General features: G+C 41.7%; 1 protein-coding gene across 4 annotated transcripts in view; it reads right to left on the bottom strand.

Annotated features, from left to right (window-relative positions):
* LOC116452403 (serine/threonine-protein kinase Sgk3) overlaps positions 1 to 14,290 on the bottom strand; it is a 55,950-nt gene that overhangs the window by 33,107 nt on the left and 8,553 nt on the right. Inside the window, exon 1 of one of the 4 annotated variants that reach the window (XM_032126890.1) lies at positions 582 to 859. The exons of 1 other annotated variant lie outside the window; for it this stretch is intronic. The gene's annotated coding sequence lies outside the window, so the exon portion shown is untranslated. Of the gene's footprint in view, positions 1 to 396; positions 422 to 581; positions 860 to 14,290 lie in introns of those variants that run through there. 2 more of the 4 variants (XM_032126907.1, XM_032126900.1) reach the window with 2 other exon arrangements.

Below are 14,290 nucleotides of genomic sequence, written 5' to 3'. Positions count from 1 at the left end.
CTTAAAAATACAGTCTCATTCTGTGTGTCTATAAAACCACTTGAAATGTCTATAAGAAGTTATAAAAAAACCTTAGCTACAAGGATACTGCAGCAAGTGATATTCACAGAAACCTCCAGCACAGGAAGAACCATAAGGGCATTCAGGTGACACTGCTGTACTGTGATGAAATGCACTACCAGCATGACAACGTATTCTAAGTTTACAGGGGAATAAGAAAGGCACATTCCATCCTGCAAAACCACTGCACGTTTAGAAGCAGCAGTTACACCTTTACGAGCTGCTAGAGGAGGAAAACTCACGTAAACACACACACACATTAAAAAAAAAAAAAAAAAAGGACGAGCTGTCAGAACAGCTTTAGCCATAACACTTTACAACAGCCTTTTAATTTACCTCCACAAAATTAAATTCCTCAAGGGTACCTGAATCCCGACAAGGCAGCGTTGCCTAAGACGCTTCAGTGCTGCTCCCCCGAAACACCAGCACGCCCTGGCTGCGAACCACTCGGGGAAGGACGAGAACGACCGCGCAGAGGCCGCCCCGGTTCTCCTCCCCGGGTACCACGGATCCGCACCCACCTCCTCCTCCTCCTCCTCCTCCTCCTCCTCCTCACCGGCGCAGCCACCGGCTTCACCGCCCCGCGAGGATCTCGGGAACCAAACCAAGCTTCTCTCGCCTTTACCCCAACAACTATTTCTCGTCTCCCCGACTTCTAGGAAGTTCAGGCGTTCCTCCCGTTCCCGGCCGAGCGCCCGCCGCCGCTGCCCCGCGCGGCCATCTCCCGCCCCCGCAGGATAACGCGCTCGGGGCTCGGCGGCCAGGGAAAGGGAAAGGCGGCTCCGCCTGGGCGCGGAGGCTGCGGCCGCCCTCTCTTCCTCCCTCCCTCCTTCTCTTCCCTCCCTCCTTCCCTGACTCCCGTCCCTCCCCGCCCGCGGCGCCAGGCTGCCCGCCCGCCCGCGCAACCCTCCGCGGAGCCCAGAACCCGGCTTGCCCCGGGCTGTGGGACGGGGCCGGGAGGCGAGATCCTCTCCCCCTCCCGCCCCATATATATATATATATATATATATATAACCACTAAAATACAAAACTTGATTTTTTTTTTTTTTAGGGGCAAGTTTGCACTTCCCCCAATCCCAAGGTTTCAGTCCCCTCTCCCCTCCCCAGCCCCTAGGGGGATGCTCCTGCTTCTGCTGGGCGGCTCCCCACAGAAACGCTGGAAAAACAGCAGCGCTCTGGTAAAAATAACCTAAAAACACCCCTGCGCACACGAGGGGTTTCAGTTTAACTCTTCAGTGTGTCCAGGGGTGCCCACAATCCACCGGCAAGGCCGTCATTAAACCAACCAGCTGCCGTAATTACAGCTCTTTTTCTGTATGGGCAGGAGGAGTAACACAGGGGAAATGAGACAGATTTGTATAACATGTAGCACTATATAGGGAACTATTTCTGCACCCTCTGAAATTTCAGGGATAAGTTTCAATACCCCCGTTAAAATTCAACTGGACCTCTTAGAATTACGTGTAACTTGGTAAGTTTTTCCTGAGCAAATTGAGGCCATAAAACAGTTATAAAAATATAAATTCTAGACAAAAAACCCCACCCTCCTTTAATGACAGTCTCACTCCTCACTTTATTTTGTTAACAAGATCTAAAAGTGCAGGACAAACAGAAGTTAGCGTGTATTCTGTTTAACAGAAAAGACCTCAACACCCATTAAGTTAAAGCCTCATGTTTACTGAGGATCTGCTATGCTTTCAAACATTCAGAGAAGGCTTAAAAGGCAGGGAATATCTAATGCAAATGGTAACACTCAGGATGAGTTAAAAGCCTATGCCATTTTAGCTTCCTCCCTATAAATACCTGAAATGTTTCTTGGGATTTCAACGGCCATGTAAAGAATGAACAAGTGTGCAAATACTGCAGCCCACTCTGCTGTATCACCAAGGTAACACCAGGGAGTCCCCAAAACCCCACGAGTTGTCATCAGGAACTGTTGTATTGATTATAGAGAAGCCCCACGTTCCACAGGCCTGTCTTCACAAGATTTGTATTTGGGCCTGACAGGACATGATGGTGCTCATTTCAACAGTCACAGGTAATGGCAAGTATCCGGCAAGGAGCAATTCGGGAGATCCTGTTTCTAAACAGTCCTGCTGCAGAAGTATTCCTGCATAATACTACACTCATGTGTCAGGCACTGATAGTCATCCAAGCACTCTCCAAAAACAAATCAGAGAAGCAGTCTGGCAGTTTTTAAAATACGTCAGTGTTTGGATTAGTGTGTTGTAACTGTGTACACACAAGCTACAAGTCAACTGGATCACAAGCTTCCATTTCAGTAGAGCCCACACAGGAAGAAATGAGGAACATTCCCATCCTGCCCTTTCCTGATTTTGGAGTTTTGTGGTTTTGGATAGGTACTGCTAGATATTGAGACTCGGCATTGTTGCAACAGCCTTCTCCTGCTCATTCAGATCTGGCAAGGTATTTGCCTCTGCATTCATGGAGAAGTTTTAAAGAGGCTTTGTTAGGACTTCTCATGGTGAGCCCCAGACCAGAATGCTTCTGAACTTCAGTCAGTTAGAATAACCCACTGGCAAATAATTTAGTCAGGTAATCTGTATTCAAGAGCTATTTTACTCTGCAGTTGTTCCACTTCTGGTTGATAGTTTTTGATTAATCATTAACTTGTCAGCAGATCAGTTCAGTGGAGCTATTGACTGATTTACAGTACAGCCTCAGCCCAGGAAAGGTGAGAAGATGACCCTGGCTTAGAGATAATTTAACTCTGTCTCCCTGTCCACACAATCTAAACCCTAAACCTTTGACTAAAGAGCAGCTATTTGCCCTTCCTTGGACTTAAAATCTCTCTGAAGACTGGGCTGTTGAGCAGTTAATTTTATGCAGTTCCTCTCCCTATTCTGGAGTAGGTAATTAGAGATCAGCAACACTGTACATATCCTTAAATTGTAATTTGTCTGAATGAATTCCACAGCATGTTCATCTGTCTAGTGCATCATACTATGCAAAACACTGTTAAGGTCCTAAAATTTAAATAAACTGTAATTTACAGATTTGCTTGATGAGCTTTTAAAGGCTAATATTCTAATGTCAAGGTGGACACCCGGTGATTAACTGCATAGCACACAGAGAAATGCACGGAACTCAACTTGCCTTTTAGAAGTTAAAGGTCAGCATTCATTTTGACATTTTTGTCCCCAGGAACTCCCTTGCATTCCCCATTTATGTTTTCTGGGCAGTAATACACACAGAGAATCTCGTTTCCACTGCTTTGCAGTATTTTGCTTCTAAGGAATGTTACAAATCCATGTAGTGTGCTGTCATCCCAAATATTTTAAGCCTTTGCTCAAGGAATATCAGTGATTGGGTGGTGGGGGTGGAAAATACAAGAAAAGGGAAAAGAAATGAAGGACCCATCTCAATCTTGCAAATGCAAGAGATCACAGAAATGTAGAGTACCTTTAACATGTTTCTCCAAGCCCAGGATGAGCAGGTAGCAACAATATGAACTATTCAGTTCTGTTTTTATTGAAAATGTCCTTAAATTAGTATGAATACCTTGTCCCTGACCAAAGATCAAAAGTCTCATTTTATAACATCAAGAGAACTATACAGACAAAAATAGAGCATTAAAAAAACATTGTAAGACAAAGACACGCAGGAATACAGATGACTTGTTTAAATGCAGCCAGCAGCTTTGCTACTGAACACTGTTCCATAGGAATATACTGTGAAACTTTTGTATACATTCAAATTCACACAAAAAGCACAGCCCAAACCACTTGACAAGCTAGTCCAAAAATGTTAGTTACTTCTAAAACACAGCAGGTCATTGAGTAACAAAATCATTACCTCACTATCAGCTTCAAACACCAACACCACAGCTTTCCACTTCAGTTCCTGCATCTTCAAAGGAGTATCTCAGCCTATCTCTGTTAACACCAAGCTTTCTATCCTACTCCTCACACTAAGGAAAACACAACCTCCTTGCCCTAAAACAGACTGTCAATAGTCAGCGGGTTTGGACACTAAAATGAGATGGTGTTTAGAATTAAAACTTCTTCTGTGTCAGTATCTTGCCAACTGTTAATTCCAGTTAAACCAAATGTGTCCGTTTATAACCTTCCAAACATGATGTGGTAATCGATATGAAGTGATCTTTTAAATAATTAGTGTTAGCCTTTAGCCCATCAGGCCCTGAACTTAGACTTCATTCAGGAAACAATGCATGGCCACTGTAGTTAACTTCACATGTGCCAAATGTTTTAATCAAAGGACCCAACTCCCCGCAGGTTTTACCCACCTACACAGCATTGAGCAGTCTGAGGACATCACCATTTTGAAAGGTCTCAGGCAGCAATGGATGGGCCTCACAATGACACAGGCACAGAAACTCTGGGCAAATACTGTCTAACACCAGGGATTCTGGCTGCCACAAAGACCCCATAACAATCTATGAAGACAGATATGCACCCACCCTGTTCTGTGAGTTACTCTCACACTGCTTTCCAGCCCCTTGTTTGGTGGCTAATTAGGCTATGTTCACACCCCACTGTCTGCTTAGGAACAGGACTTAGAAGAAGCATGGGCCAGTTGGGACCAGGCATTCAGCGCTGCAAAGCGTGACACCCGAGAGCTGTGTACTGGAGAAAACAGTGTCCTGTTGGACTCCCTGGACTCATGAGATTACCAGAAAACACAGGCTACCATGGACAAAATCAAGTAAGAGAAGACACTCAGTGGGAAAGTGAACTAGCTGAAAGCCTGAGAGTTAGAACTGTGGAAGAATTGCCAGCTGGGCAAGATTTAAAGCTCACAATGCAGGTGCAAGCAACAGTATCACCAGGTAACTGTTCTTTACCAAAGCTGGTTTTGTAACACTTAATGAATGTATGCATATTAATAGATTTCATTTAACTCATTTTCCTAGTTGCATGCCTGTGCTTATTAGAGGAGTCTGAGTAATGGTTCAATTTTACATGAGCTGCTCAGAGGAAATGGTTTTTTCCCTAATTTCTTTTTGTACTCTAGATCAGCTACAGAATGTCTTCAGATGACAGTCTTTCAATCTGAAGGAATGAAATGAATACTTAAAAGACTGATTCATTGCAAACATATATTTCAACCCCTTCTCCAAGCAAACTAACCAACCCACCACAAACTACCACAAGCCACCTAAACACTGCTGAAAGATTTAGTATTATCTCTTGACAAAGCCTAAGAACTTGGCAAGTAAAAGGAGGCTTCATTCATAGTGACATAGTGAACTGCCAGTTTTCCAGCACTCCAGACACAAAGATGATGATCCATGTATTACAAGAAGAATGTCCTGGAGCACAGAGGTTAATGAATATCAAAACAGCGATCTGCAACACTACATGGACCCTCCCCTAAGCATAGCAAACACCACAAATCAAAATGACGGAAAACTGTAGAAAAATCATAATAAACTGCATCATTTCATGAACATCACAGAGTGTGTATAACATGAACCAGAAAAATGACAGCAGCACCACATCAAAGAAATTCCTCACAGAAGCTCAGAAGAAAACTGGTTTAAATCAACTGAAGTATTTACTAAAAAGGAACACTAGTACACAACCAAGCATTCTGCCAATAGCATAAATGCTCAATGAAATTTCGAAGTAAAAAAGCAGTATCAGGCAGTGAAATACCGTATCTGCAATTTCAATACGTGCATCTCTATTTTCCTGACTTCTTCCTCCTCAAGTTCTTTACTTCCCTCATGCACACACCAAAATATATTACTGTTACCATATATGGAGTACTTTTTTTTCAGGTTAGTTTCACTTTTTTCAATGATTAGCTTCTAAAAATTACTTAGCATGCAAGGCATTTAAAGTGAATGGTGAATTCAGTGTACATGAACTGTCTGACCCAAATCCTGCTGTTTACATCCTGTTCACTTATCACTCCAATAGCTGGCAGGGTTGCACCAGGAGACATCACCCAACCATACCTGTGTCCTTAGGAGAAGAATCACTATCAGAGGGCACATGGCCCTTACCTTTTTTTTCCCCTGCAGCTGTCCTCACTCACTGCAAGGGTGCAGAATGGAGCAGGTGACCAAGTGAAACCTCCACGAACTAGTTCAGCTACCAGAAGAAGAACAGTATGAATGCTGAACTCCTGATAGCCTAGTTTACCTTAGTTATCAGTTATCTCAGAGACCCAGAGTGTGGATACTGCCTCAAGCCACCTCCGCATGCTCACATGGAATCACAAAAGATTTATGTGGGTTTCAAGAATACAAGGAAAAAGAAGCACCTTGGACCTGGCTTACCACCAAGTCCTACAAGGGTGAATACATATATAAAAAAAGGAAAAATATATATAACAAAAGGATAAAGATAACCAGCTGCTTTATAGGCATATAGCAACACATGTGCTTGACATATCACATATACATCTTATTGGTACATGCTGAAATGTTCTGGGACTAGTTTCAGCAGACATGCATAAAACACAGTAATAAATTACTGCACTGGTAAACACTGTGAGGCTGAAGTTATCAAATACAGCCCATGAAGTATAAATTGCTAAAAAAAACCCCCAACTGACAGCACTGTATGACCTGCATTTCACTCTCAACAAAGACTCCGGAATTCCATTTATAAATACAGTTCTATAAAATAGGCCAAGTCTCTGAGTTTCCAGGAGATCTGAGCACTTTGTGCAGGAAGGTATACCAAAGCTAAGTATAAAAGAAAAAAATCTCTTTAAGTGGTAATTCCGTATGGATGTTTCTTATTTCAGCCTCCTGAAACCCAGCTACAGCACGTTCTACTAGAATTGCAAATACAGGCTGGGGTGAACAAACATGCTTTGGTAAACAAGTTCTCTGGCACACAATGTTATGTAGGTGGGGTCTACCCAGAAAGTCAAGAGTTCTTCCTCAAATTGTAGAGATGAGCAAGAACACAAGGACCCTGTTTGCATTTTCAAGCTATTTACTGGTATTGTATTCAAAAGAAACTGAACAAGGGCTTTGGTTTGGGGTGTGTATGTCCCCTCACAAAAGGCTCACAGCCTTTTTCCAAATTAAAAGCATTTTAAAGGCAGCCTAGGATCTACAGAGTAGACCAGATTTGTTTTTGCTATTCTATTAATACCTCCAACAAACTGTTTATGGCAAAAGACACATGCATTCCACTAAAGTACTGTTATGCACCAACTCAGAGTAGCAAAAATGTAGCAGCAATGAAAAAAAAAAAAACAATCTACCAAAGCAAGACACATATTTAAGAAAAATGTTTCAAGAGTTTATTATTTGCTGACCTTACTTTGCTTACTTGTTTATCTAGTCATTTCCCAGGTTTGCCAGATTTCCAACCCTATTCCTGACCCACAGAGAAGATGTATACTCATCTACTAGCTACGGAATCCAATTTTTGTTCTCCAAGAACATTTTCATTTTCTCATTTTCAGTCCTGGGAACTATGGGTCTATGTTTGAAGGGTACATGTGGGTCTGAACTACTAAGTAAGTTTCAGCAAAGATTGATATAAAGCTATGTGGGGTATGCCCAGCCCCTGCCTTGGAGGGACCCCACACCAGCAGCCATAAAGATACATCAGCAATACTTTACATAAAGATGCATCTAGTCCTCTTATACCAGGTAAAACCAATACAACGAGAAGCAGGTACCCATGATCCACTTCTGGACTCCACTAAACTAATTTTTTTCTTTAACTTACCTTTCTTTTTATAATATGGCAATCTAGCAGAAGCCAGTTAATGGAATATCGTACAATTAAATAAATCCCTCTAATCTCAATACTAATTCAAGACCACTGTTCCATTATGCAGCTTTAAAAAGGAACATAGCAGATTTAGTATTTCAGGTCAACAATTTTTTGATGTTAGGTATTGTGGTGTTGGAGGGTAGGGACCACACGGAACAAGGAAAGCTACTGTAGGTTACAGTATGGAACATGACTACTAGGGAGGAGAAATTATCACAAAATTTAGCTTTGATGTACATACAGCCATTTTAAAAGGGACAGTAAGAACCAGATTACTTTAAAGACACGGTATTTTCTTGAAATCATTGTTCAAATTACTCAAATGTTTCATAAGAAAATGTTCCTGCACACAAACCAAGCTACTCTTGGATCTATCAGGTGTAAGTCTTATTCCAACTACAGTTTTCTCCAGCAGTGCTGTACAAATTAAAGTAGTTTTTTAAGATGACAGCACAATTTTAAGCTTGCACAAGAACACAAAAAACCAAAATGTCAGAGTTTTCTAATTACATGACAATCTTTGTGTCAACCTGGTTCATTAAATGTTTTTATAAATCTTTGAATTAAAGAAAAAATTTTGTTCTAGAAAGAAAATAAAAGATTCTGTAAAGCCATGAGAACTCATGATGTTCATCTCCTGAACTGAAGCTCTTGATAAATACATTGTTACTGCATTAGTACTAAAATACGGGATATGTGTGGAATCTGTGTAACATTCAAGAAGCTACCAACAATCAACCTCTGTTTGGTTGCAATTGCAGAGGTGATGAGGATCTCCTAACTGGAATATGCACATTGCTAGTGGATGCTAACAGGAGCGGTGTTGGAGGACGGTACTAATATCTCTCACTCTTGGATCGTCTGAAGCAGATCCCATGCAAGCACTCAAAAACGTCTCTGTGTCACAGCAGCTCTGTTTCCCCTCAGGTCTGGGATGAGTCACTTGCAGTTTGCTACACCAAATTGCTTCCGATTCAAATGTACCTTTCATTTATATAAAAAGTGTTGCGGTAACAGCCCTTCAAAATACCCACTTGAGAAATAATGTTTCATTGTTCACCTTTACATAACTGTGGTTCTTCCAGGCCTACGCTGCTCTTTTTTTTTTGATTTGTTTGTCACCAGTTTATGCCTACCTGAAAGCAGTTGTTGCCACACCAGAACCACAGGGACACTCGCCTGCTGCTGCAGTCACCTCCCCTGGGGAGCCTGGGGTGGCAGGCAATGTCCAGCCAAGGGATCCTCACCACACACCTCTGTTAAAATAAAGCTGGGGTAATTGTGGATATTTTCATCCTTCACCCATCTACCTCCACTGATTGATTTAGAAGCGCGTCCAAAGTCAGAAGATACAACCACTGTTTATTTCTCACTCTTACAGGAATAATGACTAATTTTGAGAAGAGAAATGCAGAAGTAATCAGGATTCTTTTAAAGTCACAGTAAGGAAATTGGCTGTTTCTACTGCTGACTCCTATTTCCAGCATTCCTATAGGCATAATTGCTCAATGAAGTTTTTCATACACACTTTATTGCATGCATTGTGAACTGTCCTGGTTTCAGCTGGGATAGAGTTAATTTTCTTTCTGCTAGTTGGTACAGTGCTGTGTTTTGGATGCAGTATGAGAATAGTGTTGATAACACATTGATGTTTAGTTGTTGCTAAGCAGTGTTTACCCTAAGTCAAGGGCTTTTCAGGCTCTCATCCTCTGCCAGTGAGCAGGTGCACAAGAAGCTGGGAGGGACCACAGCTGGACAGCTGACCCAAACTGGTCAAAGGGATATTCCATACCTTAGAACTTCATACTCAGCATATAAACTGGGGGAGTTGGCCAGGAGCCACCAATTGCTGCTCAGGGATGGGCTGGGCACTGGGAGATGGTGAGCAATTGTATTGTCCATCACTTCTTTCTCTTGGGTTTTATTCCTCTCTTTCCATTTCCTCCTTTTTCATTATTATTATTATTATATTTTACTTTATTTCAATTCTTAAACTTTTCTTACCTCAACCTATGGGTTTTACCTTTGTCCAATTCTCCCCCACATCCTACCAGGGCAGGGGGAGTGAGCAAGGGGCTGCATGGTACTTGGTTGCCAGCTGGGGTTAAACTGTAACATGAACCTGCACAGTTAAACTACTACTACATTTTCAAATCTGGTTTATGGGAAGGATGTCTCAAGTCACACAAGCCAGAGCAATTTATGGGATGAAAGAGAGGCAGTAGAAGTTTTATCAGCTAACAAAAGGACCAGTGGTTGAGCGAGACAAAAAGCAAACAAATAAAACATCAAAGAAAACACCAAAGAAAAAGACATTTTGGACGTTCCACATAAAAGAAAATTTGAAAGCAGTAATATGCCTGCCATGGTGGACAGGTAGAGCCAGACTATACCTGTATGGCTGCTAGAATTGTGGGAGTATGGAAACAAGGTGTTGGGATTACTTATTTAATTTACATGGGATTTTATTAAGTTTTGTTTTATTGCGTGTCCAGGAAAGTTGAGAGGAGAGGCCACAAATTCCTGTAGTGTCTGAAAGGAGAGAGGAAAACATGCATAACTCACACTCTTTTACTTTATAACTAAAATAATAATTATTATTTTGAGATTTTCTTTTGTAAAGAAAGAAACTACCCAACAAAAAGCCCCAAACATATATGGGGGGGGGGGGAGGGGACAAATTTACTACAAAAGTAAGTAAATCAGATACTAACAAAAAATTATTTCAGAGAAGAATTGTCACTATCTTCTGAACACATAAATTGTGGAATTTGTCTTACATTTTAGCCAGATCCTTTTCTTTTCAAAGTGTGGCAGCACGTCACAGCCTTAATTTGGAGGAAGTGTTGAATTGACAGGCTTCCTGCAGCAGGGTGGGTGCCTTTTTCACTCACCCTGGATGTGAAGCAAGCCAATGCCTTTAGCATCTTTGATGTCACCAAGGGTGAATATGCAAAGGTTCAGTTCTCTCTCGGGAGTGGAATGCAGTACAGCATTCCCCTTTCAAAACAGCAAGGGGAGGCATTTCAGTTAATTGCTGCGGACACCCACGTCAAACAGCCGTTTATTCTGATGGAGTGGTTCAGCTAAAATGTTCTACTGTCATTGCTGCAACGAGCCAAGGAAATAAATCCATGGTTGGAGGAGTCTGGATCCAGCATCTGACCTCTGTACAGTATCAACAACTTGTGAAACAAAATCTGGACCATCTCACAAATGGGCTGAGGTTACAGACCAGAAATGGAGACTAGAGGATCTTTAAGGTCCCTTCCAACCCAAACTATTCTGTTATTCTGTAAATCTGAAAGGATGCACTCTCCTTAGGTTTTAAATTGATGTTTCCCACTGTGGTAGATCCATTGTCACTGCGCACAATGACAGACAACAAGCACAACGACAGTCAGCAGAATCTGAAGCCTTGCAAGAACAAGCCATTTGCACTGACAGGGCTAATCAGTTTAAACAACAACAAAGCCATTAAAAACCACCTGCCAGCACCAGGGTTATTTGTTTGATATCTCAAATCTACATATTAAACAGTTAGCAACTTAGAAGTAAAACCAAAGAGCCTGAATGGGGAATCTACTACCATGTGGTATCTTGACAGTCACATGGTATAAGGAGCAAAAGCCTGTGAATTGACAGCACTTTAGTTCAGTTTAAGCTTAAACATCTGTTTCAAAATCAGAATTTTTTTTAATTTTCAAAAAGGCAGCAGATCCTTTAGATTTGCTTCTAGACAAATGGAAAGCAACCAGTTCAGAAGAAAAATTGACTAAACCTTATTAAATGGGAGGTGGGGGACCCCAAGAATGTAGCAAAGAGAATGTGAAAACAAGAGACACTAAGAGGGGAGACAAGAAAGAAGCAGCAATTTCTCTACAAAACAACACGATAATCTGTGCTTGTGCCCTGTAAAAATAAACAGCAGAAGTAGAACAAGATTTATTTGTCAAGACAGACACAGAATGTGAAAACATAGTCAAATTGCTAGCAATAAATATAAAATCTGCAGAAGTACATAGTTAAGAGAATCAGCATGGTTAAGGTAGGATTAGAACGAAAAAAAAAAAAGACTAGCAACAAAAAGAAATCCTTATTATCAATATGTTTATAGCTTAAGAGCAAGAAAAACCTCCTGGCCCTAGTCAACACAGAGAAAAGCTGATGAGAGATGACATCCGGTAGACTATCATGTTTAGGACATCAGTCTTCACCAACAGGGTCAAGTGCAAGCAGTGACTGGCATAAAAAATAGTAATGACAGGTAAGATTTCAGGAGGAACAGGAGAGAGACAGAGCATGTGAATGGAAGTGTGTGCACGTGTGCACAATGGAAAAAAACCCAAGTAAACAAACCAAAGCAACAAAAAACAACAGGTAAGAATATTAAAGACCCAGTGAGTCAGTTTAACTTCAAATTCCGGGGGAAACAATCCAAAACAGATCAATTAGCAGCACCTGGAAGATAATCCAAAGTAACAGCCAAAAGAGATTTGTTAAATTACATCGCTAACTTCCTCTGACAACCTTGCAGGGAGGTAGGAGAGGAATCACAGACATCACACCTTCCCTTTAGGAAAGCTTTGAAACTGCCTTGAGGTATTTTACAACCAGGCTACAGATGCAGGAAGAATAAATATTAGTTCTGGATGTGAGAAACAAAGGTTGAATATATCATCGTCAGGACAGAGGTAGTGATCCGGAAGGATGGAGTGAAATGTAGCAGGTTATGTACAAGATACTGCCCATGGGCAGGAAACGTCTAATATGGAAATACAGGATGGGAAACAAGGCCTCAGACTACTGCAGGTCACAAGAGACAAATGTCATGCTGTTCTAAGAAACACAAACATTGCTATGAGATATAAAATAAAAGTCTTGGGAGTGGAAAGCCTGACCATAATCTGCTGAACTCAGAAAAGTCCTTCTACTTCACTCTGTGTCTGAATACCTAGGAAAGATGTGGTCCTACCTGAGCAGGTCTAGGGAACAGAAATTTGAATGAAAACTGGTCTAGAAAATGTGATTTACAGGGAAGTGGATGGACAAGCTAGTGTGGGGTGGGGTAGAGGGAGCCCACCTGAGGGATGGCTATTACCTTGGAAGACTACTTCAAAGAGAAGGGCATTGCCCCTTCAGGACAAGTTCTAATGAGCTTAAAATGAGCACAGAGAAGGTTCAGTTTAAACACTGGAGGAGGGGAGACAAGAGCATGAAAAAAATATTGGAAGGGTAATGAAGCAATGGAAGAGATTTCACCAGGAAAGAGCTTTAAAAACAGCTGAAGCAAACACTTCTTCATAAACACAGATTGCATCTTTGGGGCAAAGATTACTTGAGACTGAGACCTTACAGCTGGGAGCAATGGTTGAGGAATGCAAAGGTGGCAAACCAGAAGTGAGGAGAAGGAAAAGTGGTTTTGAAACCCAGAGAGAAGCACTGAGGGAAGTCAGGTGACAGGCAGGAAACTGGGAAAAACAAAGATGAAAAATGAGACTGCCATTTGCAGGGAGAGTCATTTCAGAGGGGTGTTACACTTTCATGAGCAATGGCTTAACAAGGCTGCACCTGAAGTCAAGAGAAAAGGCAGGCTCCAGGTGCTTGGATCTACTCTTGCTGCAGTTTTTGTTTCAAATGTCTACCTTAACAAGTAATGCAGTGCAAGAAAAGCACATCCACAGAGGGGAAAACAGTTGATGCTGAAGATGCAGCACCCATGTGACCCATGTTGGCACGGCAGGATTTCTATGTTTTGCTTCAACCCAGCTTTAGCCTGGTCCTGTGGGCAGGACACTGGCCCCATGTTCAGTAGTGCTCCTGAAGAACATCTTCCAGTCTTACTTCATCTGAAAGGAATCCAGCTCATGTTCCCCAAGATCCCCCAGCAAAGTGAAACACAAGGGATGTACTCCAAAAGGACACTCCTGAACTGAACTAATACTGTAACAGAGACTCATCTTAAGCTAAACCAGAGGAATCCAGGGACCAGCCGCTGGCATCCATGTGGCAGAGACCAAAACAGGACACACCAGCCATAGCAGACCAGAACAACACTGCTTTCCTCCACTGTTAGGCTGATCGAAATGCTTTGCAGCAACAAGCATGACTGGAGTGACAGCGTTCAGTGTCTAGACACCAGGCACTGGCTGATTTGAGACAACATATTGACCATTTTAACTGACATCTGATGTGACATATGGACATCTGTGGTAGATCTGTAAATACACGGGAACAACTATCACAATATTTTAACTTAAGAACTGCAACTGCTTTAAAATAACATTGCTAATAATCTGTCTTATTTTTCTTTCTTTCTTTTCTTTAAATGAGGACCTATGTCTAGGGACTTTTTGACATATAAATTAAAACAGCAAAACCAAAACAAAGGGCCAAGCACCCAAGTCCTCAATCTTTTCCAGCTGCCATGTCATAGAGCAGTAACCAAGACAAAGAATGTTCCAGTTTCTCCTTGCCAGTTCCTAATATCAACATATTTT

The sequence above is a fragment of the Corvus moneduloides genome, chromosome 1 (genome assembly GCF_009650955.1).
Source record: "Corvus moneduloides isolate bCorMon1 chromosome 1, bCorMon1.pri, whole genome shotgun sequence".
Lineage (NCBI taxonomy): Eukaryota > Metazoa > Chordata > Aves > Passeriformes > Corvidae > Corvus > Corvus moneduloides.
This window is presented reverse-complemented; position numbering and strand designations above follow the sequence as displayed.